This window comes from Phyllobates terribilis, unplaced genomic scaffold (assembly GCF_046119375.1).
Source record: "Phyllobates terribilis strain yellow unplaced genomic scaffold, ASM4611937v1 Scaffold_1536__1_contigs__length_263636, whole genome shotgun sequence".
NCBI classification, from domain to species: Eukaryota; Metazoa; Chordata; class Amphibia; order Anura; family Dendrobatidae; genus Phyllobates; species Phyllobates terribilis.
The window spans coordinates 45,779-71,958 of NW_027364296.1; the positions used below are offsets into that span (position 1 = coordinate 45,779).

The following is a 26,180-nucleotide window of genomic DNA, read 5'->3' on the forward strand; positions in this document are numbered from 1 at the left end:
CGAGAGGTGGTGCAGAGACTGTGGCCCGTGCCACCTGAGAAGAAAAGACCGAGCCAGCCAGAAGACTCCCCTGCAGCCCATCATCACCAGACAGCCACTGGAACTGGTAGCCCTGGACCATGTGAAACTGGCTCCAAGCAGATCTGGGTATGTCTACGCCCTCACAATCGTAGATCATTACTCCCGGTTCCTGGTTGTGGTCCCGGTCAAGGACTTAACGGCTCAAACAGCACCTAGAGCCTTCCAGCAGCACTTCTGCCGTCCACACGGGTACCCGGACCAAGTGTTGACAGACCAAGGACCAGCCTTCGAAGCCGAGGTCTTCCAGGAGTTCTGCAACCTCTATGGCTGCAAGAAGATAAGAACAACGCCCTATCACCCTCAAACCAATGGACTCTGCGAGAAGATGAACCAGGTGATGATAGATCTGCTAAAAACATTGCCCCTGGAAGAATGCAATCTGTGGCCTGAGAAACTGCCCGATCTGGTGGACCTGTATAACCACATCCCTGTAGGTTCAACCAACTGTACCCCGGCTTACCTAATGAGAGCAAGACCTGGTAAGCTGCCTATTGACCTGGATATGGGAGTCCTGACGCCTGAGGACACCTCGCCAGAGGCAGACTGGGATACAGAACGGCAGCAGCAGTATCGGAAAGTACAGGAGAGCGTCGAGCAAAGTCTGTCTCAAGCTAGAGAAAGGCAAGAGAAGGCTTATAACCAGTATGCTCCCGCTGTTCTCCTGGTACCTGGAGAGCAGGTCTTGAAGAGGAAGAGGCGGCTCCACAAGTTGGACGACCAGTGGGAGAAGGACCCGTACACCGTACTGCCATCAAGCCATGAGAACCCAAAAATCTGCATAATCAGTAAGGATGGAGGAGAAACCACAGCCATTGTCTCCAGAGACCACCTGAAGAAGTGTCCCGAGCAGCTGCAAAGCCCTGAAGAAGATCAAGAAAACCCTCAACCCGCAGAGGAAAGGGAAGAAATGATCAGTACCGTACTCGGAGACTTCCCCCGGTCTTGGACACAAGTAAACGGCGCTGTCGTGGTACCCGTCCTCACCTTTCTCCAGCCAGCCCCGCAAGTGCCTACAGAGGAACCGGTAGAGCTGGAAGAGCAGCCGGCCCAAGAGGCAGAAGAGTCCACACCAGCAGTACAGGAGGATCAACCCTCTGCTAGTAGTAAGCCTGCCGTGCCCCTAGTGAGCCAAAGAGTGCGCAGACAGCTGCCCAGCTTACCCATAACACCTCCTACACCCTGTAGTGCAGAACCAGTTAGTGAGCTCCGTAGGTCCACTAGAGGTCAGATGCCCGCTCGCTGGAGAATCTAAACTAATGCACTGTGAATTTATCTGTTAACTGTTTATGGTTTATGTTTGTTGCCTGTTATTAATTATGTTTCTCAGTTACCCTGCAGATTTTTATGGACTAACAGGTTATGAACGCTGGATAACCGGAACAGTTTTGTAGATAGTTGCACCTTGGTGCCTCTTGTGAAGACGGCCGCGGAAGAGAAAACCTGTCTGGCGTGGCCTACTTGCGGCCCAAAGTAGCTAGCTCCAGCCTTGCAGCCACGCCCAAGGACAACGCAAGGGGTTTGCTTTGGACAGGTCCCCTACTTCCCTTAAAACTTCACCTTGGGTGATATGGACACCCGTGACCTTTAAAGAACTACAGCTTCTTGTAAATATGTTATCGAATTATTGTTATACCCTGTTATTATGTTTTAAAAATGTGTTTAGTCCCGGAGTACTAAAATTTACTAGGGGGGAATGTGACACCCCAGGGGTCTGGTTGCCACAGTAATAGAGATATTATGTCTGAGAGCAAGTGGGAGGTTTCTCTGGTCAGGAGCCCTAAGCATGCAACACTGCCCACCCAGACCTGGGAGGGGAGGAATCTGCCCTTATAAACTGGGTCTGGGGCGGGATTAGGTTAGACAGAGACAGAGCCTGCAGAACAAGCAGAGCAGTCAGAGTCTGGAGAGGGAAAGTGAGAACAGGAGCTCTGTAGGAGCAGCAGCTGAAGGCCAGGGGCTGTGAGCAGAGATATAGCTCGCCCTGGCTGAAGTTACTAAAACCGGACACAGGAGTCCGAGGCTGTGGGGACTGATATATACCCAGCAGCAGAAACCAACCGGCAGGGGATTCCAGGTCCTCTGGCCATAGAAGCCCGGAGGCTCAGTCACAAAGAAGGGACCAGCGCCGCCATCCAGGAGCGGAGGCTAACAGAAGGCCCCAAGTCACCAGCCATACGGGTGAGCACCACACGGTATGCTCAGGGACGTGGGCTACTTGTAACCGCTGACAGCAAGGTAGCCAGGAAGAGTGCAGATAAACGGGGAGGCCTACAACTCCACCTGGCCAGGGGAACTCCTGCTTGCTCGCAGACTGACCAGGCCCCTTATACTAGCCAGTACTCCCGGGAGGGTCTGCCTTGTACCATCAGTAAAGACCCTGAACTGCACCTCACGTCTCCTTGCCGCACCAGCACCATTAGCACTGGGACCCTCACACCATCACTCCCATCATCTCTCACATTAGCTGCCCTGAGGCAATACTTCTCCCGTGGGGAGTTATCCCATACTCGGCTGCGCAAACAACATCAGCCTCAGCGGTTGGCAGCGCAGCGGCGGTCCCCACTGACCGCAATCCACGGGTGGCGTAGTCGGACATTTGCTATACATTAAGACTGCCACTGGTTTGACCACCCTGGGCACGGACCAGGTCACCGCCACACGGAGACTACAACCCCCAGCATTCTACAACAGGCCCGGTTCCGGGTTCCCTGCACAACACAGGCCCAGGGGGCGCGTCACATGGATTTATGTAGTGTGAAGTTGACAAGCACTTTCCAAGTGATGCTAAAATCGCTTGGGAAGCGCTTGTCAACCCGCATGCGGAAATGAAAGTGAAGACCGCTTCATTTCCGCATGCCCCTGGCAGGAAACCACATGTACAATCCGCATGCGTTTTTTCCTGCCAGAGAGATGCAGAAACGCTCAGGAAAAAATCCTGAGCATTTCTGCATCGTGTGCACATACCCTAACAGCATGCTTATTTCTGTGTGTCCTGTTATATTATACCTCTTCTTTTTCAGAATTAAAGCCTACAGAAAGAACGTCTTGGCAAAATGTGTATGTATTGTATGTCTTATATATATAGTGCTTTTGCTGCTTTGATTTAAAAAAAATATATATATATATTAACGCCCATTCAAAGATTATGATTTTCTCAATTTACAGCTCAGCCGGAAGATCAAGCAATGTCTCTAAGGTTATAAAGTATTGAAGCCTTGTGTGGCAGGGTTGAAGAATATATTAACTTGTCAAACACTTTCTCTATTTAAACAAACTTTTAGATTTAACACCTTTTGTGTTTTTGTTAAATTCTAGTCAGTATTAAAAAAAAAGTAAAGCACGTGTATTTTTTATAAATCCATCTTTCTAGTTTTCAATGGATGTAAAGGAAAACTCTGAAAATAGCTAATTTTTTCTGCCATGTGCTAATTGACTATTGTAGAAAAGGCAGTACACGGTGTAATACAGCGACTTGCTGGCATTACGGTAATCGTCCAGGATGTGTTTTACCTGACCATGTACCTTCCCCCTCAGGTGACTGGTCACATGACTGTGACATAGCACAGGTCCTGCACGCACCGAATGTCTGTCTGATCACATGACTGTGACATCAGCAAGGTCCTGTCAGTGTGTGTGTGTGTGCACGGGATGCATATATAAACTCTGCTTGATGGGAGACAGGTGTGTTCGGTGTGTTCTGTGAGAGAGGCGTAAGGCCTGTTCCCGTGTGTGTGGGACACCGACCGTGTGAGGCCTAGTGAGGCCGAGTGAAGCCTGGTGCCTGAAAGGCAGAGCCTGGATCCTGTGTGGATGCTAGTGGCCTTGGAAGGCAGAGGCTTGAGTAAGAGTCCTGAAAGGCAGAGCCTGGATCCTGTGTGGATGTCAGTGGCCTTTGAGGGAACGACGGCTGGAGACCCCTACCTGGGAAGCCGCAAAGCCACAGTGGTGGCGGAGTAATGGACTGAGACAGCTAAACCCGGCAAAGGTAATACCCTGTGTTATATGGACATTAATATGGACATTGCTATTTTATTACCTTGCTGAAGGCTGTTACTTGGGCCACTTGGGCCTGTCTGCTACTTGAGAGACTCCCGGATGTTAAGTGTGGAAACATGCCGGTGGCGGACTAAGATGGACTGTGTGAACTGTGGTTTATGAAGTAATAAACTGCTGAGCATTGTTTAAAAACGGAAAGACATCGCACGTGTGCATTGATTGTCGCAGCAAAACGAGTATTCCCCATTATGATGACTAGTGCTGCCTTACATATGGTTCGAGAGTGCGGGCAGCTGCAGCCCGGTTGCTAGGGGCAACGGCACAGGACGAGTGTGGATTAAAGCATCTGGCTGCAACTCGGCGGGGTTGCGAAGATTGGCGTCGCACTCAAACCTGGTTTGCCGTGGCTCGGCGGGGCTCACGAAGTTTAAAGCATCTGGCTGCAACTCGGCGGGGTTGCGAAGGTTGTCGTCGCACTCAAATCCGGTTTTGCTGTGGTTCGGCGGGGCCACGAAAATTTTCCGGGGAGAGCGGTGAAGTTCTGGTGTGAACAGTGCACCGCGATGGCTGTGAACGGAGCAGCAAATGGGTCTGATGAGTCGGACCGCATATATGAGAAACGTCTACTGGACATGAAACTGGACATGGTGCAGCAACCACAGGAGCTGTGGGCACCATATGGAATGGCGGCAGTGGACCATTCTATGAACTCTCCGGGGGCGCCAGTGTTGTCCCAGAGTGCCCGGGGAAGTGGTAAGAGCTGTTGTGAACTAAGTCCTAAGACTATTGCTGATTTTTTTTCTAAAAATTACCCTGTAGGTGTGTTTGTTAAAAAGGGGGCGGAGTCTAAAAGGGGCAGATTTTCAAAACAGCGTAGAGTGCAGAAAACTGGAAATTGTTACTGGTTGTGGGTTGGTACCTCCTAAAAATGACAATGTGACCGTTGATAACGGGGGAACTCCAGTAGAAGGGGGTGACGTCAAAGTGGGAGGTGACCTGTTAGTCCACAACACCATGGGGAGTGACACAGACCCCGTAGCTGACTGTGACACTATGAAAGTAAAAAGTGAGTTCAGTCAGGAGGGGCTAGACGAGGGGAGAGAGTCCCCCTCTCGTCGTCGACGGCGCAAGGGCCACAAAAAGGTTGCTCCGGTAGTCCTCGCTGAAAATGAAAATAAAGAGAATGTAGTACTGTGTGCCTTTGCTTCAAGTGTGGATCCTCCATTAGAGATAGAAAAGGAGGTGATGTTGCCAGTAGCAACCTCCGGTACGGTACCGAGTCAGAAGGATCTGACAGCCCTGAAAGAGGAGGCGGCCAGTCATGACCAAGAGCTGGAGCCTATCAGGCAGCAGTATCAGAGTGACGTGCCGCAACTAAGGGAAAACCTGGGGAACGTGTCCTCATACCAGCTGAACCTGGAATCTGAACAGCAGAAAATATACCAGGCTATGAGGAACTGGCAGCGAGATGTGGAGGGAAGCAACGCGGAAATTAACCATTGGAAGGAAATGTTCTATGGAATTAAGGAGGACCGCCGCAAAATCAAGGAGGAGGTTTTTCAATTAGAGATTGACAGAGCGGTGTGTGAAGATGAGTTATGCGAGGTGAAAGATCGCTTCTCCCTGGTACAGTTAGAGCTGTCTGTCCTCAAAGAGGCGCTGCAGCATGAAGTTGCTGGGCGTGAACAAACCCTAGAATGACTGCGCAAACAGCTCAACCAGGAGCTGTGTGACTCCAAGAAGGAGTGTGGTGAACGCAGTAGGGAACTGCAACAGAGTAAGAGAGATTATGAGGATCTCCTCAAGGTGAAGAAAAAACTAGAGGAGGATAAGGCAGGTGCAGGGCAAGTGCGCCAAGTGGTTGAGACCACTCTGCAAGACACCCGTGAGGAGAATGATGATCTTCGGGGAAAGACCCTAGATCTGGAAGCTCAGGTGAAGGAGCTACAGATGTCCTGTGATACTCTCCAGAAGGCGGAGACGTACCTTAAGGAAACAGTCAGCAAGATGGAAGCTGAGCGAGAGAGGATGGAGGAGTCCATCGGAAAAGCCACAGACCAGGGCCAGGAGTTGACCGCTGGTCATGGGAGGTATGAAGCAGATACCTCCTCGAGTGATGTGGGCTCGGAGGGTTCGGTGGATGTCGGAGCCGAGATCAAGCAGCTCAAGGAGTTGCTACAAACCCAGTGGACGCAAGAGAGGCGTGAGAGACTGGCTATTGAGAGCCGAGTGGGCACATTGGAGACGGAGAGGTCTGAGAGAGCTCTGCTGCTGGAAGAGCTGTTGAAGCAGGAAGAGCTTCAGAGACGGGCCGCTGAGAGGCGAGTGGCGGAGCTAGAGGAAGAAGTTTCCGGGCTCAAAAGTCGCCTGACAAAGTATCACTCAGTGAACGAGGCCTTCTTGGAGAAGGAAAAGGGCGAACACGTTGCACTCACTCCCTTATACCATGAGAAGGTGGACCTGAGGAGAGCTAAGAGAGTGTTAACCACACATAAATATGAGATGGAAGTGGTCAAGACGAAAATTCGTGAATTTGTAGCTGTGAGTCAGCTCAGGGGAAGCATACAGGGTGAAGAAGCTTGAGGTCAATTGCCCCTGAAACCTGAGCTGGTTGATCGTCTGGAAACCACTGGTGAGACCGAAACGTCTCGGTACAAGTGCCTTGTAGATGTACCCGAGGATTTGAGGGAAGAATGCACCAGTGAGTCCGTGCATGAGGAGTTTAAGAAGGCCGTGGGAGCCTGTAAGGTGTACTTGACCTCAGAAGCTAAACAGCTGGTGGTCCTGTCCACGACCGAAGTCACAGTGAAGAGGGTGGCTATCCTAAGTGACATGCACTGGCGATGTATTCGCACAAAGCGGTTTCTCCGGTTGAAGACGGAACAAGCCGTTAGACAACTGGAGTTGATGAGGAAAGCTCACAGTATGCGTGAAGAGGTCATCCGGGTGCCTCATGTTCTGGTGAGGAAGCTCGTTGGGAGAAATGGTCGAGCCATGCAGATGATGGTCAAGAAGTCTGGGGTGGTGAAAGTAAGCAGTCCACATGATCGTCAGGACTGGATACCCGACGAAGACGGCATGGTATCATTCTCCGCTGTAGGAACAGAAGAAAGCCTGGGATATATGCGCATGCTGTTGGAGTACCGAGTGACCTACCTGCGAGAGGTAGAACAGTTGAATCTCGCTAGACTGCGAGTGGATAGACAGCATCATCTGAGCAGCAGAAGATGGCAGCCGTCTAGAAATTGTGAGACCCGACAGAGAAAGGGCCCCCTAAATAACAGAACAGCTACAGCTGAAGTTAGGGACCTTTCAAGATGTCTTGAGAGTAGTGGGCGTGGGTTTAGAGGTAGTGAGACCTCCAGTAACTCAGGTTTGAGCAGCCCATACAAACGACCCAATAGAGGACGGGACATTACGGAGTCGAACCAGACCTTAGATACCAGGGCATGTGAGTCACACCGCTGTATGACTGACCGCTGGGAGCGGGGGAGACCTGACGAGGTTACGACTGACCGCTGGGAGCGGGGGAGGTCTGACAAGATTATGACTGACCGCTGGGAGCGGGGGAGACCTGACAAGGTTACAACTGACCGCTGGGAGCGGGGGAGCTCTGACAAGGTTACAACCCGGAAAGGTGACCTGACGAAGTCAGTGACAGTGACAAATGGTAGGTCCCTAAGGAATGGGCTAATGTCATTGACTAATGTTCCAGGGGCTGAGTAGCACAATTGTAAAGTACATGGTCTCTATGTGAGCTGGGGGTTATAGTGATTGTGTATATTATGTGTTCAACCCCACAAGTTTGAACAGAGGGGGGGGGGTATGTAATGCAGCGACTTGCTGGCATTACGGTAATGGTCCAGGATGTGTTTTACCTGACTATGTACCTTCCCCCTCAGGTGACTGGTCACATGACTGTGACATAGCACAGGTCCTGCACGCACAGAATGTCTGTCTGATCACATGACTGTGACATCAGCAAGGTCCTGTCAGTGTGTGTGTGTGTGTACGGGATGCATATATAAACCCTGCTTGATGGGAGACAGGTGTGTTCGGTGTGTTCTGTGAGAGAGGCGTAAGGCCTGTTTCCGTGTGTGTGGGACACCGACCGTGTGAGGCCTAGTGAGGCCGAGTGAAGCCTGGTGCCTGAAAGGCAGAGCCTGGATCCTGTGTGGATGCTAGTGGCCTTGGAAGGCAGAGGCTCGAGTAAGAGTCCTGAAAGGCAGAGCCTGGATCCTGTGTGGATGTCAGTGGCCTTTGAGGGAACGACGGCTGGAGACCCCTACCTGGGAAGCCGCAAAGCCACAGTGGTGGCGGAGTAATGGACTGAGACAGCTAAACCCGGCAAAGGTAATACCCTGTGTTATATGGACATTAATATGGACATTGCTATTTTATTACCTTGCTGAAGGCTGTTACTGGAGCCACTTGGGCCTGTCTGCTACTTGAGAGACTCCCGGATGTTAAGTGTGTAAACATGCCGGTGGCGGACTAAGATGGACTGTGTGAACTGTGGTTTAAGAAGTAATAAACTGCTGAGCATTGTTTAAAAATGGAAAGACATTGCCCGTGTGCATTGATTGTCGCAGCGAAGCGAGTATTCCCCATTATGATGACTAGTGCTGCCTTACAACGGATACAGCACCTATGTCAGTGAAAGGTGCCAGACCAATATAATCTGTATATGACCTCCTGTTCATCTATCTGCATTTCATTCCGTGAATCATGCACACATCCGTCCATCTCTGCCGAGGACTGGCAGCCATCTTTCCTAGCACCTTCATTGATGGCTAGTGTTGAGCGATACCTTCCGATATCGGGAAATATCGGATCGGATTGGATCGGACCAATATCCAAAAAATATCGGATATCGCCGATTCCGATACCGGAAACCAATGCAAGTCAATGTGACACAAATATCGGAATGAAAATAAACCCTTTCTTTCCTTGTAGGTTAATTCTACATGAAGGAAAACAACTAAGAATAATGTAGAATGTATTACATGAAAAGCCAGCAATTCAGCAGCGGCATACACCGGTACCCGACAATTTAGAACAGAAAGAATAGAGCATCACACATAGATTAGATAGATAGAAACATGTCAGTCACATATATAATAAGTACAGTGATAGTGTTGATTACTGTACTTGTCATTTAGTGTTAAAGGATTTATTTAAAAAAATAATAGTGTTTTCATGCACCGTCTCTTTAAAAAAGCCGGCCGGCAATTCAGCTTCGGTACCCGACAATTTAGAACAGAAAGAATAAAGCATCACACATAGATTAGATAGATAGAAACATGTCAGTCACATATATAAGAAGTACAGTGATAGTGTTGATTACTGTACTTGTCATTTAGTGCTAAAATAAAGGATTTCTTAAAAAAAAAATTGGTGTGGGGTTCCCCGTAATTTTAGTCTCTAGCGGAGGTTAAGCAGATGGCTGGGGCAGATGTTTGAAGCCTGGGAAGGGGGTAATACCCACTGAGCTTCCCAGGCTACTAATATCAGCCCCCAGCTGAATACCTAGCCTTTACTAGCTATTAAAATGGGGGACCCCCCAAAAAATTATGTGGGGTCCCCCCTATTTTAATAGCTAGCAAAGGCTAGGCAGACAGCTGGGGGCTGATATTAATAGCCCAGGAAGGGTGCCATGAATATTGGCCCCCTCCCAGGCTAGAAACACCAGCCGTCAGCCGCCCCAGAAATGGTGCATCCATAGGATGCGCCAATTCTGGCACTTAGCCTCGCTCTTCCCACTTCCCTGTAGCGATGGCAGTGGGGTAATAGGGCTGGGGTTGATGTCAGCTTATAATGCCAGCTGACATCAAGCCCAGGTTAGTAATGGAGAGGCGTCTAAAAGACACCCCCCATTACTAACCCCATAGTTAAAGTTAAAAAAAAACACAAACACCCAGAATAAAGTCCTTTAATTGAAATAAACACACAATTCTTTATTGTTCTAAATTAAACTATACTTACCATCACGCCCATTCCAGCTGAAGCCATTGTCTTCTGCAATAAAAGTAAAATAATAAACCAACATCATCCTTACCTTTCCATGATTCCCAGGACGGCTCCAGCTCTGCTACATTCTCTCATGCTCACTGCAAGCACAGGAGAATTTTCCCACGCTGTCAGTGACGTGCATGAGGTGAGCCGAGTTCATTGGACATGACCTCGGCTCATCTGGATGCCGTCACAGGCAGACACTGAGGAGCGCAAGCATGCCTGCGCTTCTCAGTGTCTGCGGCATAGCAAGCTGGATGGCAACTTTCGGCTGCGATCCAGCCTGTCATGTGAATGTAGCAGAGCTGGAGCCATCCTGGGAACCATGGAAAGGTAAGGATGATGTTGGTTTATTATTTTACTTTTATTGCAGAAGACATTGGCTTCAGCTGGAATGGGCGTGATGGTAAGTATGGTTTAATTTAGAACATTAAAAAATTGTGTGTTTATTTCAATTAAAGGACTTTATTCTGGGTGTTGTGTTTTTTTTAATTACTTTACTAGAAATTCATGGCGGTCATGTCTAATATTGGCGTGACCCCATGAACTTTGGGCTTAGGCCAGCTGATAATACCAAGCTGGCCCTAACCCCTTTATTACCCAGTGAGCCACCGCACTGTTAGAGATGTTAGTCCCGAACAACCCTCCTCCTTTTCAGCTTTTTGCTTAAAAGCAATTGCAAGAAGGGACCCACAATGGTAATATTAGTTGTAAGTAATTCTAGGATTATTTGTGATCATAACAGAACATGAGCACATGAGGCCTGCAAGATAACAAGATTTTAGTGAATGCTTTAGGAATAGTTCATGTGGCTGGGGTAACATATAGAAGCAATATTGGATCCAGCTCACCGTAGGGAACATCTTGAAAGTGTTCAGAGCACGGAAACATCACGTTGTGGCATAGCACAGTCATAAAATGAAGGTAATTCAGATCAACGTACCGTGAATAGGCTTTTATTCACAAAGTGCATAACAGAGGCAGGATCAGCAGTAGTTAGGAGAAATGTGACAAACGCATTTCGGGTGACAGCCCACCCTTATTGACTGGTGGTGGGCTGTCACCCGAAAACAGTTGACGCATTTCTCCTAGCTGTACTGCTGATCCTGTCCTTTGTTATGCAATTTGTGTGAATAAAAGCATTCACAGTTCGTTGAGCTGGATTACCTTCATATCATGCGGTAAAGAATACCTCTAAGGCTGCGTGCCCACTATGCGTTTTTCAAGCGTTTCTGCCGCGGAATTTCCGCAGCGAAACCGCTTAAAAAACGCTAGGTAATCCGTCCCCCATGGTCCCCAATGACAAGCCACAATGTCAATGCCCATGCTGCTGATTTTTCCACAGCGTTTGTGCTGCGCTCAAAAATCCGCAGCATGTCCATTAAGCATGTCCATGACTCAGTGACATCATGGTAGGTCCTTCACAACGCCGAGAGCAGTGCAAGAGACCGGACGGAGCAGCGAAAACACTGGGAGGACATCGGAAGGTGAGTATAAACTTTTTTTTTTTTTTTTTTAACTAACTTGGTCACACTGTATAAAATCCATGCCGGTTGCATGGATTTATATAGTGTGAACAAGTTGTCAAGCACTTTTCCAAGTGATGCTAAAATCGCTTGGAAAAGCGCTTGATAACCCGCATGCAGAAATGCATGCAAAGAAGCTTGACAAACGCTTCTACCTGCCGGGAAAAATGATGTAAAAACCGCATGCATTTTTCCCGCCAGGGAGAAGCGTAAAAAATATGCTGCATTTCTGCATCGTGGGCACATAGCCTTAATGCAGCTAACAAATGTTCAGTTAAGATGGTTACCTCCATAATCATGTAAAAAATCTGTTTTGTAATTATTAAAATATTATAAGTGATACATTTTGCTTTAAAGGGAACGTGACAGCAGACATGGACATCATGCATCAGGCACTGGCTGTATATTCTCAGCCAGGTATGTTTGACTTTCAAACACCGCAGCGTTTTAGAGAAAAACAGTCTAAAAGCCGCCGGGGACCGAGACGCGCTATAGACTAGTCAAAAAGACCAGTCCCCAGCAAATTCTCCCGCCCGCTACCAGCGACTCACAGGTCCCTCCGTGTACGCGAGTGCAGGGAGAAGCTGCCGGGACCTTCCTGTCCGACTAGTCTTACATGCAACTTTTTGACCGGCAGCTTTTAAATTGTTATTTTCCAAAACGTCACAGCATTTCCGAGTCATACAGTCAGTGCCTGATACTCGCTGCCCGATTCCCCTTAGGCCTCATTGACCCGTCCATGTTTAAACACGTATATGAAAAAAAGGTACCAGTATCTTCAGTGTGTCTGTTTTTACCATTGGGGATTTTCACGGATGAATTAAGAAAATAAATGACAAAGTTCCTCCTATACAATGCAGTCTTATATACGGATAGTACACAGACACAATCCATGTGCTGTATGTGTTTTTCATGAACCCAAAGACTTATATTCATCCATGCTGCCATAAAAAACTTGGACAGGTGAAAAGCATCATAGAACACGTACCCAATATAGCCTATCCATGAAAAACACACACACGTACGTGTAACATGGACGTCTGAATGAGGCTTAACAGTACTTAGTCTGTTATTTCCACTGTTATTGACTCTGCCGTTACTACATCTTACGGCAGAGGCACTCCACCAACCATGCAGAAGCTCTCCGGTTTATTAATGATGCCCCCGAAGTACTAAACCTTAGAATATTTTAAAATCTTCATACACCAATCTTTTCATAGAATATTGATATCTTGTATCACTCGTATTTTGGCAGTATGGCGGCGATATCACAAGGAAGATGAAGCTGCTGAAAAGACAAGCTGAAGGCAAGAAAAAAATGAGGAAAATCGGCAGTGTCGATGTGCCTAAAGATGCATTCAATAGTGTATTAAAGAGATGGTTGGACAAGTGACACCGTAGAACTAACACTACCTCCTCAGCAGACTATGGATGTAGAAAAGCAGAAATGCAAGTCTGGTTGGGACAAAGATTTCCCAACGTGCTGCAATTCCTGAGATTAGGAAACCTAATAAAACCTGATCTTTAAGGGTTTTTTGCTAATGTTGCAGAGCATAATAAATGCCAAGTACATTAATAAGGCTCTGTTCACATGTCCGTTTATCTTTTCATTTTAGAACCAACAAACCCCAGATAAATGGCATTAGCATCCTGTGCATTCCTGGTTCAAATGCAAGTGGGGGGATCATTAATTTATAAGGAGGCCATCTGGTTACTTGTAGTTTATTTTTAGAATGGTAGAGTTCTGCATTCAGGGCTAATTTTTTTTCTCAGTTCTAAAAATTATACAGTACACGGACCCCCGTATAAATCAATGGGGCCCCTCTACTTCTGTTTGAAACAAGATGTTAATTTAGTTTATCTGCAAGAAGTTTGTGTGTTCTCCCTGTGAGTTTCCGCCCACACTCCAAAGAGAGTGACAGGGGATCTAGATTGTGAGCCCCAGTGGGGACAGCGATGATTGTAAAGCGCTGCAAAATATGATGGCTCTATATGCGCAAAGCATAATAAATCTCTTCCATTTGTCTGTTCTATATGGTATAGACAAAAAAAAGATAAGCGGACATGTAACAATTCTGGGGGGAGGATTTGTAACTTTTGTCTTTTGTAGTGTAAATCTATGTAATGATACTGTTTTATGGTTTTTTTTTTATAAACAAACGCAGTTCTCACATCAATATGAATAATCATATTGGCATTTTTTATGGGTTATTGAAAAGTTTATCATTTTCTTGGAATGGGTGGGGGTTGGGTAAGGATTGCACAAAGCTACAACCCCTGGCAAAAATTATGGAATCACCGGGCTCTGAGGATGTTCTTTCAGTTGTTTAATGTTGTTGAAAAAAAGCAGATCACAGACATGGCACAAAACTAAAGTCATTTCATATGGCAACTTTAGGGCTTTAAGAAACACTGAAAGAAATCAAGATTAAAAATGTGGTACTCAGTAAGGGTAATTTTTTTCAGATCAAGCAGAGGGAAAAAATTATGGAATCACTCAATTCTGAGGAAAAAATTATGGAATCGCCCTGTAAATTTTCATTTCCAAAATTAACACCTGCGTCAAATTAGATCTGCTCGTTAGTCTGCATCTAAAAAGGAATGATCACACCTTGGAGAGCTGTTGCACCAAGTGGGCTGACATTAATCATGGCTCCAACACGAGGGATGTCAATTGAAACAAAGGAGAGGATTATCAAACTCTTAAAAGAAGGTAAATCATCACGCAATGTTGCAAAAGCTGTTGGTTGTTCACAGTCAGCTGTGTCTAAAATCTGGACCAAATACAAACAACATGGGAAGGTTGTTAAAGGCAAACATACTGGTAGACCAAGGAAGACATCAATCTTCAAGACCGGAAACTTAAAGCAATATGTCTCCGAAACAGGAAATGCACAAAAAAACAAATGATGAATGAATGGGAGGAAACTGGAGTCAATGTCTGTGACCGAACTGTAAGAAACCGCCTAAAGGAAATGGGATTTACATACAGAAAAGCTAAACATAAGCCATCATTAACACCTAAACCGAAAAAAAGAAGGTTACAATGGGCTAAGGAAAAGCAATCGTGGACTGTGGATGACTGGATGAAAGTCATATTCAGTGATGAATCGCGAATCTGCATTGCGCAAGGTGATGATGCTGGAACTTTTGTTTGGTGCCGTTCCAATGAGATTTATAAAGATGACTGCATGAAGAGAACATGCAAATTTCCTCAGTCATTGATGATATGGGGCTGCATGTCAGGTAAAGGCACTGGGGAGATGGCTGTCATTACATCTTCAATAAATGCCCAAGTTTACATTGATATTTTGGACAGTTTTCTTATCCCATCAGTTGAAAGGATGTTTGGGGATGATGACATCATTTTTCAAGATGATAATGCATCCTGCCATAGAGCAAAAACTGTGAAAACATTCCTTGGAAGAAGACACATAAGGTCAATGTCATGGCCTGCAAATAGTCTGGATCTCAATCCAATTGAAAATCTTTGGTGGAAGTTGAAGAAAATGGTCCATAACAAGGCTCCAACCTGCAAAGCTGATCTGGCAGCAGCAATCAGAGAAAGTTGGAGCCAGATTGATGAAGAGTACTGTTTGTCACTCATTAAATCCATGCCTGAGATGCTGTAAGCTGTTATTAAAGCCAGAGGTGGTGCAACAAAATACTAGTGATGTATTGGAGTGTTCTTTTGTGTGTTTGTTTTTCATGATTCCATAATTTTTTCCATCTGCTTGGTCTGAAAAAAATTACCCTTACTGAGTACCACATTTTTAATCTTGATTTATTTTAGTGTTTCTTAAAGCCCTAAAGTTGTCATTTGAAATGACTTTAGTTTTGTGCCATGTCTGTGATCTGCTTTTGTTCAGCAACATTAAACAACTGAATGAACATCTTCCGAGCCCGGTGATTCCATAATTTTTGCCAGGGGTTGTATTAATATAAATTTTTTTCATAGAAAATAAAAGTCTATCTCTGTATGCAGTCATGAAAAAATTTAAGTACATCCCTTTGAATGCTATTATTCTACATATCAGTCCATTTCGAAAGTCTTAATAGGGTAAATACAACCTCAGATGAACATAAGTCACACTGTCATATTTTACAGAATCTAGGACAAAATGCAACAGACTCTGACAAATTAAGTACACCCTTACTACTTCTGACGGTAGGCATTAACTGCTTAACGACCTGATACGTACATTTATATCATAGCTCACTAAAGTAAGTATCACGCTGGCTCAGGAGCTGAGCCAGCTTTGTAGGAGGCAGATGCAAAGTGGTGTTACATAGCCGACCTCTGCCTGTAGCTGCAGCAGTCGCTGATGTTTTACCATGTAATGCCTGAAGGGAAAAAAACTAACTACAAAAAGCCATGCTTACCAATCCCTAATACTAATGTATTGCAGGATATAAAAGGAAAGATTAGAACAGAGTATTAAGTTACCTAATATGATCAAATATAATGCACATCTATCATCCATATTGCAACCTACTCTTTTAGGATATATATATCCGGCCATTCGTATGAACTACAATATTTTGGGGAGTGCCGAAGCAGAAAAAAACGAACATATGGCCCATTTTATAGAGAATTAGAAAAAATATGTTATTAACAAAATCTTATTGTACAGAGTTGAAAGTGACGCAGCATGTGTCAAAAAATACATACAGAGTTTAAAACATACTTAAAAACAAGCAGGTGTCACAAGAGTGTAAGTATCACATCCCACAGGTATCATTATTCATAATTATTGCATCACTGAAGAAACTGAATTGATGGATAGGGGTAGTATGGACAACCAATCCATGTACAAACAGTATTCGGTCTAAAAGACTATGGATATATGTATATATATATATAACTCTCCCTACCCCTGTTCATCAAAAATCACTAATGTCCTTCATAATTACCTTTGTGGAGTGAAGCCCACACGCTGTGTGGTTCCCCGACGCGCGTTTCAGCGCTATTGCCTTCCTCAAGGGGATGTATTGCAGGATGCAGCAGCAGCACCCCATGGTAAAAGGCGGAGGCAGCGCAGGTGTGAAATACTGAATAGACACTCGCCACCTCCTCACCATGGATGGCCGGTGTATAAGTAGTAATAATGCACACAGATAAGATCTGTATAAGGTGTGTGGAAGAAATTATTAAAATTAGGGGGAAGACAATTGAATTATATCACCTTGGCACATCAGAAATTGAGCATCTGCTTAGAAGGAAAATTCTATCTTGGCTTTTGTATGAACATTTGCTAAAGAAGAACTGCGCCCAGCGGAGCCAAGCTGAAGGAAGAGAATGGACTTGATCTGACTTCACAGACATTTTTCAAGTTGCCCCTCAGGAGGGGGCCAGTTCACTTTTTAGCTGGGTTAAAATACACTGCTCAAAAAAATAAAGGGAACACTCAAATAACACATCCTAGATCTGAATTAATGAAATATTCTCTTTGAATACTTTGTTCTGTACAAAGTTGAATGTGCTGACAACAAAATCACACAAAAATCATCAATGGAAATCAAATTTATTAACCAATGGAGGCCTGGAGTTGGAGTCAACCCCAAAATTAAAGTGGAAAAACACACTACAGGCTGATCCAACTTTGATGTAATGTCCTTAAAGCAAGTCAAAATGAGGCTCCGTATTGTGTGTGGCCTTCACGTGCCTGTATGACCTCCCTACAATGCCTGGGCATGCTCCTGATGAGGTTGCGGATGGTCTCCTGTGGGATCTCCTCCCAGACCTGGACTAAAGCATCCGCCAACTCCTGGACAGTCTGTGGTGCAACGTGATGTTGGTGGATGGAGCGAGATATGATGTCCCAGATGTTCTTAATCGGACTCAGGTCTGGGGAACGGGTGGGCTAGTCCATAGCTTCAATGCCTTCATCTTGCAGGAACTGCTGACACACTCCAGCCACATGAGGTCTGGCATTGTCCTGCATTAGGAGGAACCCAGGGCCCAGTGCACCAGCATATGATCTCAAGGGGTCTGAGGATCTCATTTCGGTACCTAATGGCAGTCAGGCTACCTCTGGCGAGCACATGGAGGGCTGTGCGGCCCTCCAAAGAAATGCCACCCCATACCATTACTGACCTACTGCCAAATCAGTCATGCTGAAGGATGTTGCAGGCAGCAGATCGCTCTCCACGGCGTCTCCAGACTCTGTCACGTCTGTCACATGTGCTCAGTGTGAACCTGCTTTCATCTGTGAAGAGCACAGGGCGCCAGTGGCGACTTTGCCAATCCTGGTGTTCTGTGGCAAATGCCAAGTGTCTTTCACGATGTTGGGCTGTGAGCACAACCCCCATCTGTGGATGTTGGGCCCTCTTACCACTCTCATGGAGTTGGTTTCTAACCGTTTGAGCAGACACATGCACATTTGTGGCCTGCTGGAGATCATTTTGCAGGGCTCTGGCAGTGCTCCTCCTGCTCCTCCTTTTTCAAAGGCGGAGGTAGCGGACCTGCTGCTGGGTTGTTGCCGTCCTACGGCCCCCTCCACATCTCCTGGTGTACTGGCCTGTCTCCTGGTAGCGCCTCCAGCCTCGGGACACTACGCTGGCAGACACAGCAACCCTTCTTGCCACAGCTCGTATTGATGTGCCATCCTGGATGAGCTGCACTACCTGAGCAACTTCTGTGGGTTGTAGAGTCCATCTCATGCTATTACGAGTGTGAAAGCACAACCAACATTCAAAAGTGACCAAAACATCAGCCAGAAAGCATTGGTACTGAGATGTGGTCTGTGGTCCCCACCAGCAGAACCACTCCTTTATTGAGGGTGTCTTGATAATTGCCAATAATTTCCATCTATTGTCTATTCCATTTGCACAACAGCATGTGAAATTGATTGTCAATCAGTGTTGCTTCCTAAGTGGACAGTTTGATTTCACAGAAGTTTGATTTACTTGGAGTTATATTCTGTTGCTTAAGTGTTCCTTTTATTTTTTTGAGCAGTGTATATAATAATATAGAGGACTTGACCCCTATAAAAATGATACTAAATCTCTACCTGTTACTGGTACAGTGCTTTTGAAAATTGACTTTTAATCCATAAGCAAATGAGGGGTTTTCAGTGCACCCATGGCCATGAGCTGGGTGCGCTGTTATGCCCCCACAATTATCGCTGTCCTTCACAAGCTAGGGCAGTCTCTAAGAGACAAATAGAGGGGGCATTACCATGAGCTGGGTGCACCGAAACCCCCTCATTTGCTTTTGGATTAAAAGTTATTTTCACAATCTCAACAAGAGGTTTGACTTGCTCCAAAGCTCAATAACGAAATTAAAATGAATGCTGAAGCAACAGAAAAAAAAGTGAATACAATTTCAACCAGACAAGACAACCTAGAAGAATCTAATACTGCCCTAAAATCTGAAATCAAATTTCTCCAGACAAAAATAATCGAGCAAGAAGATAGAAATAGATGCAATAATTTGAAATTCAGGGGGATCCCAGAACAGGTTTCACCATCTGACCTCGCTCCATACATTAAGGGTATTATTCAAAAAATGTTTCCAACTATATCCAGTCTTGAACTTGTTCTAGACCGAGCACATAGAGTACAAAAGCCAAAGTCCATTCCCAAGATTTACCAAGAGACACAATAACTAGATTTCATTTTTACGAGACTAAAGAAAATCTTCTTAAATATTTGAGAGACCACAAGACCCTCCCTTCCCCATTTGAAAAAATTAAGATTTTCCCTGATTTCTCTAGGGAAACCTTAAGTTTTAGAAAGTCCCTAGGAGACATAACCCTAATCCTGAGACAAAATGACATTTCCTATAAATGGGGCTTCCCCATGAAACTCCTGGTTTTCTTTAAGCGGAAAACTTACACCATCACAAACATTGAAGAAGGACAGTCTTTTATAAAAGACAAAAACCTCATGAGAGAAGGTGACGATCAAACTTGACTTTTCAACATCTCTGACTTGGCCCTTGTTTTCTTTTAAGGAGGAATCTAATACATCATACACAAAGCGCATATATTTTAACTAGTTGTGTACTATGGATGCGAATTTGACTATTATAATTTTTCCTCAAGGCTTTATCCGAAAGCTCATATCTACAATCCAGGTTTCCATCGCAGAGCAATGATGAACTTTTCTTTCCCCTTTTTTGTTGAGGTTAGAAGTTGGGATTTTGTTTTCTTATTCATCCCGCTCTAACCCCTCAGTCAGTTCTGAGAATTTATCAAATGTCTATTTGTTTTTTTTAATCTTTCTTGTTGTTACTTTTTGTCTCTCATGGTTATATTTTAGGCTAAGATTTGACAAAGTTGTCATTAATGTTTTTGTAATAATATATTTTATTAAGGTTCTGATGGTGGTAAGTCTATTATCTCATTTCTTGTACTATGGCTTTAACATTTTTATCTTTAAATGTAAAGGGACTTAATAGTCCCATTAAAAGACACTCTGCTTGGAGAAAAGCCGTTCAGTCAAGAGCAGACCTAGTTACTTTTCAAGAAACTAAATTTAAAAATAAAAACCCACATAAATTCAACCACAAACAATTCTCGTTTACCTTCAGATCTTCTTCTCCAGTAAAGAAAGCTGGTGTTCTCACAGCTATAAGAGATACTATTTCATTTCATTTTGTAAAAGAAATAATAGATTTAAATGGCAGTTTTCACATATTAATATGTGAACTAGACTCAGTATTACATACAATAGTTAATATCTACACTCCCAATATTAGCCAAATAAATTTTGGGCGATTTCAACATCATTCCGAATAAAAATCTTGACTCTACAGCTACAAATAGGATTAAAATGCCTTCATTAGAAAATTGGCTAGCAAAAGAACAACTCTATGATGTGTTTCGAAGCTTGAACTCTTCCTCAAGGGAATATACCTTTTACTCAAACCACCACAAATCATACTCAAGGATTGATTTAATCCTTACAAATCTCTCGTCTATTCAGAAATTCACAGAAGCCTCTATCGGACAAATTACTTGGTCCGATCACGCCCCTATATTAGTTAAATTAAAATTGACGTCACCCAAATTTCCAACTAAGGAATGGAAGGGAAATTCCTTTTTCTTTAAACATCCAAAGTATAAGAAAATAATAGATAATGCACTGTCTCTTTATTTTAAAGAAAATAATTCTTCTGATACTTCTCCATTCAATCTCTGGAACGCCCATAAGGCTGTTATCTGTGGAATTCTTATACAATTAAATGCGGCTCATCAAAAAAAAAACAAAGAACAAATTAAAGAAATTACAAAGCAAATAATGATTGAAGAAAAAATCCAACAGGAAAACCCATCCATTACAACCCACACTAACTTACTAAAACTTAGATCAGAATTTAAAGCTCTACTTTTAAAAGATTGTGACAAAATAATTAAATTTTCTAGACAAAATTTTTATTTATCTTTTAACAAGATGTCCAAACTCACTGCAAATAGAGTAAAAAGTCAGCGTCTTAAAACTAGAATAAAATCAATAAAGATTGGAGACTCTTGTTTTCATACTCCACAAAATATTGCGAAACAATTTCAAAAATATTATTACAACTTATATAACCTTAAAGATGACCCCATTAACCAACACCCCAATCTAGAAGATATTCAAAAATTTCTATCCAAAATCTCTCTTCCCAAATAAAACTTAAATCAACTCAATTTCCTAAATGATTTATTTACTAAAGAAGAAATTATTGCAGCTTTTTCTAATTTAAAAGATAACAAAGCCCCTGGCCCGGATGGATACCCCAACGAATATTATAAGACCTTCCAACATCATTTATGTCAACCCCTCCTATCCTTTTTTCATCTGCATCTGCCTACGGCTCATTCCCAAAAGAATCTCTCCATGCAAATATTAGTTATTCCCAAACCTAATAGTGACCCGGAAGTAATTCAGAATTATCGACTCATTTCTCTCCTCAATGTAGATGTGAAATTATATGCAAAAATTATAGCTGAAAGATTAAAAAATATCATACCAGACTTCATACACTCCGACCAGGTCGGTTTTGTTAAAAACAGACAAGCTCTTGTCTGTACTAGGAAAATTATTAATTTAATATCTTTAATTGAAAATAATAAAATTCCTTCAATTCTCCTTTCAATAGACGCCGAAAAAGCATTTGATCGTTTAAATTGGGAATATATGACAGCAGCTCTTATGAAATTCGGTTTTGAAGGTAGAATATTAAATTCAATTTTAGCTCTTTATTTTTCTCCGTCAGTCAAAACTTCTGTTAATAATCACAATTCTAAAATTGTATCCCTTATGAACGGTACACGTCAAGGATACCCCCTCTCCCCTTTATTATTTATTTTATCTATAGAACCATTCGCCAAACTAATTCGTCTAAATAATAATATTAAAGGCATCCCTTTGAAAATAAGGCAATATAAGTTGAGCTTATATGCAGATGACATTTTACTAACCATTACAGATCCGCTAAACTCCATTAGAGAATTACTAAAATTAATTGAAAATTTCTCTCTCATTTCATATTAGAAAATAAACCAAAAAAAGTAAAAATTTCTTAGCTTTAATCTAGACCTAAAACTACAAAATATTATTAAAAGTGAATTTCCCTTTTCATGTGAAGAGTTCAAGCTAGATTTTTTGGATATTAAAGTTACGAATCCTTTCATGCGGATGATGGATACAAACCTTATGGAGATTTTTAAAGAAATTCAGAAATCCCTAGATAATTATGGAAAAACTGAAACCTCCTGGATGGGTAAGATAATATATAAAATGATGATCCTCCCTAAACTTTTATATATCTTTAGAACTATTCCTCTTACTATAACACCGACATGGATTCAAAAATTCCAAAAACAGATTTCAGATTATATCTGGAATAAGAAACATCCAAGAATTAATAGAAATCTTCTTTTCAAAAGCAGGGATAAGGGAGGAATGGATCTTCCCAATCTACAAGCTTACTATGAAGCCAGTATTATCTTACAGATTAAAAAATGGTTTCATAGAAATAATCCATGTAACTGGGTCTCATTGGAAGAGGAATCTAATGGAGGTTATCCTCTTTCATCTTTAATTTTAATTAATTTATTTACTTCAGACCTTCCTCTTCCAATGCATCCACTTCTTAAAGCCACAATTTTACAGTGGAGAAAACTCTGTAAGCTTACATCAGACAAAATATGCCCATATTCTCCTGATAAGATTCCATTATCCATTTTTAATTTGGTTATCTCAACAATTTCTTTTGTGAAATGGTTTAAGTTATGTATTAAAAATTGCTCCTCTTTTCTCACAGGCCATAATAAAAATGTCCTTTTACATTTTCAATCTTTAAAAGTCCTTTATGGCCTCCCAGAAGAGGAGCTCTTTAATCTTTCTTCCATAAGCAATGACAGCCCGTCCAACATCAGCTCACACTTCTTGGTGGTGCTTCAACACACAAAGATGTTTCTTTGCGCCTTGAATTTCATGACTACAGAGTTGGGCTATGGCCTGATCTACAATGTGTTTTCAGAAATAACATGCAGAAGCAAAGCCACTGAAGGTCATCATTAAGCGAAACTCATACAGCTTTCCCACAGAATGAAAGAGGGGTATTAAGACTTCCAAGAAAGCCAAGACTTCCCTGTCCTCACTAAGAGGACGACCTGTCCATGTTCTCCTCCTCCTCATTATCACCCAATCCGCCTTGAGATAAGATGAGGCTGGGCTGTGTAGCATCACCCTGTATAGTTCCTTGCTCTGCTTGCATGGCCTTGTCTTTGTGAGCTGCAAGCATTTCAGTAGACAGAGAAGCGGGATGGTGATGCTAATTATGGCATCATCGCCGCTCACCATCTTGGTGGAATCCTCAAAGTTTTGGAGACAACACAGATGTCAAGCATCCATCCCCAATCATCAGCTGTTATGTGCGGAGGCTGACCTGAATTCCAACGAGCATGTTGAAGCTGGTACTCAACAACTGCCCTCTGCTGCTCACAAATCCTTCCCAACATCTGCAACGTTGATTTCCAACGTATGGTCACATCGCACACCAGTCGGTGAGCTGGAAGCTGCAAACGCTGCTGAAGCACTGCCAGGGTGGTGAAAGCTGTAGCTGACTTTCTAAAATGAGCACACACGCGGCATTTTCATGAGCAGCTCTGGCAGATCTGGGTAATTTTTGAGAAACTGCTGAATCACTAAGTTGAGCACATTTAGTGCTTGCTCAACACTAATGGGTACCCCTGTCTGGAGAACAATATCATCACCAAAGAATTAAAAGATGAAATGTAGCCTGCTTTATATACCACAGTACTAAGAAAACCAATTTTGATTATATCATGTGTACTCCTGTGACAATATCTGTACCAAAGAATTATTTTCACTAGATATAGAACTAGTATAATGGGGACCGACACCCACTACAGCAAATCCAGCAGATGAAGACCCAACCAGGAGTGTTCACATTTCAAAAAATTAGGGCCTGACACCACCATTTCCGTGGCCAACAGATTGGAGATGGTGGAGTTCAGTCTCTTAGTTTTGTTATGTGTAGGAGGAAACAATCTTTTGCTGGCTGCAGTGCTGAGAGAGGGCAGAGTACGGTGGACCGGACAAACAGCTGAACCGTGAGTGAGATGCAGTCGGAAATGTTATGATGGATAAGGTTGTTGTGTGCTCGTTCTCGGAGATCGGTCAAAAACAGGCATGTCCTCTTCCATTACAGGTGATGGGATCTCACTCAGCCTGACTGAAGCGGGTAAAGAACCGGAGGTTCTGCAGCTGGAAACCTGCTTGACAATACTTGGCATGGTAACAAAAGAGGAGGAAGAAGCAGCAGATGCATTTGATGGGCTGGCTGATGGTTGTTTATTGAAAATCAATTTTAAGTTTAACATGTTTGTGTACCCCTGTGTGGAGATCAATATCTGCACCAAAAAAATAAATTTCACTAAAGTATAACTATTATAATAGAGACCAAAACCTCTTCTACTACAGCCAACCCAGCAGATGGAGACTCAATCAGGAGTGCACCATCCTCTCCAGTCGTTCATGTGTCAGACTTGTACTCTGTTGTGCTGGTGAATGAGCTCGTCTAAAAAATGTGTGAAAGGACTCACAGAAATTGCTTCTGCCACTTACACTACTGCTGCTACTAATATTTTTGAGTTGATAAATTGACGTGCCAGAGATTGGAAGTGTAGAGCTGCAATGCACTCTGTGTGCCTCATTGGTGTCTTGGGAAAAACCTCTCTTAAGGTTGTGTAAAAACGTGTTTCGATACTCCAGCATTCGCGGGTCCCTTTCCAGGGCGGGAAGCATGTGGCAAAATTTACTCTTATAACATGGATCGAACAGAATTGCAAGCCAGTAGTCAGCATTATTTAGAATCATAACTATACGGGGATCATGTTGCAACAAGAAGGCACTCATATGTTGGGCTCTTCCAAGAGGTTCAAGATCATGCTGTGTTGGTTGCTGGGTAATTCTGAGGCTACGTGCCCACAATGCTTTTTTCAATCGTTTCTGCAGCGGCAATTCCGCTGCAGAAACGCTGAAAAACGTTATGTAGAAGGCCTGCCATGTTCCCCAACGACAATCCGCATGTGCTGTGCACATGCTGCGGAAATTTCCACTGCAGATTATCATTGCGGAAAAAAACGCAGCACTACCAATTATTTTGAGGAAGCGCTGCGTTTTCGCCGCCATTGACTTGCATTGGAACGCATGGAATCCGCATCCCTGTATCTGTAGATGCGCATTCCATGCATTTCAATGTGCAAATGGTACCCGGGTCTGGAGAGGAGGAGACTCTCCTCCGGACCCAGGTACCATAGAACCTGTAAAAAAAAGAATAAAATAAAAAATAAATATTATACTTACCTTCTGATGGCCCGCGGTGTGCTTGTCTTGCTGGCAGATCGCGGTAGACTAAAGGACCTGCGCTGACGTCATTTAGTCATGTGACTGGTCACGCAATCGTTGACGTCGGCAAGTCCTTCAGTGTTTTCCCGCGAGCTGCCGGCAAGCCAGGACGCATCGGATAAAGACTCCGGGGGCCATCAGAAGGTAAGTATGATAATTATTATTTAATTTTTACCATTCTTTCGGTCACACTATATAAATCCATGCGTTTGCGTGGATTTATATAGTGTGACCAAGTTGTCAAGCACTTTCCAAGTCATGCTAAAATCGCTTGGAAAGTGCTTGACAACCTGCATACGGAAATGCATGTGAAGAACGCTTCACATATGCTTGTCCCTGGCAGGAAAAACGCATGTACAATCCGCATGCGTTTTTTCTGCCAGGGAGATGCAGAAATGCTCAGGAAAAAATCAAGAGCATTTCTGCTTTGTGGGCACATAGCCTGAAGCTAGTTTCCTCTGTCCCCTCCCACCAAACACGAACAGAGAGGGGATGATTATCCTCTTCATGCTCTGAATGTTGCTCGCCCCCATCACCTCTTCCTCTTCCATTTGTTCCTCACCTCTCGCACCTTCACTAACAATTTGTCTGGTATCACCAACCCCCCTTCAATCGCAGTGAACCACCCTCCCTTGGCACCCTGAGATGTCCCCCAGTGTATGACCTTAGTAACAGAAGAAAGTATTTTAGTGTGGA

The 26,180-nt window shown here is 43.9% G+C and overlaps 1 pseudogene; it reads left to right on the forward strand.

The window, feature by feature from the left end:
* The window catches only part of LOC141244296 (translation factor GUF1, mitochondrial-like), a 48,721-nt pseudogene extending 35,713 nt beyond the window's left edge, over positions 1 to 13,008 (forward strand).
* The last annotated feature ends 13,172 nt before the right edge of the window (positions 13,009 to 26,180 follow it).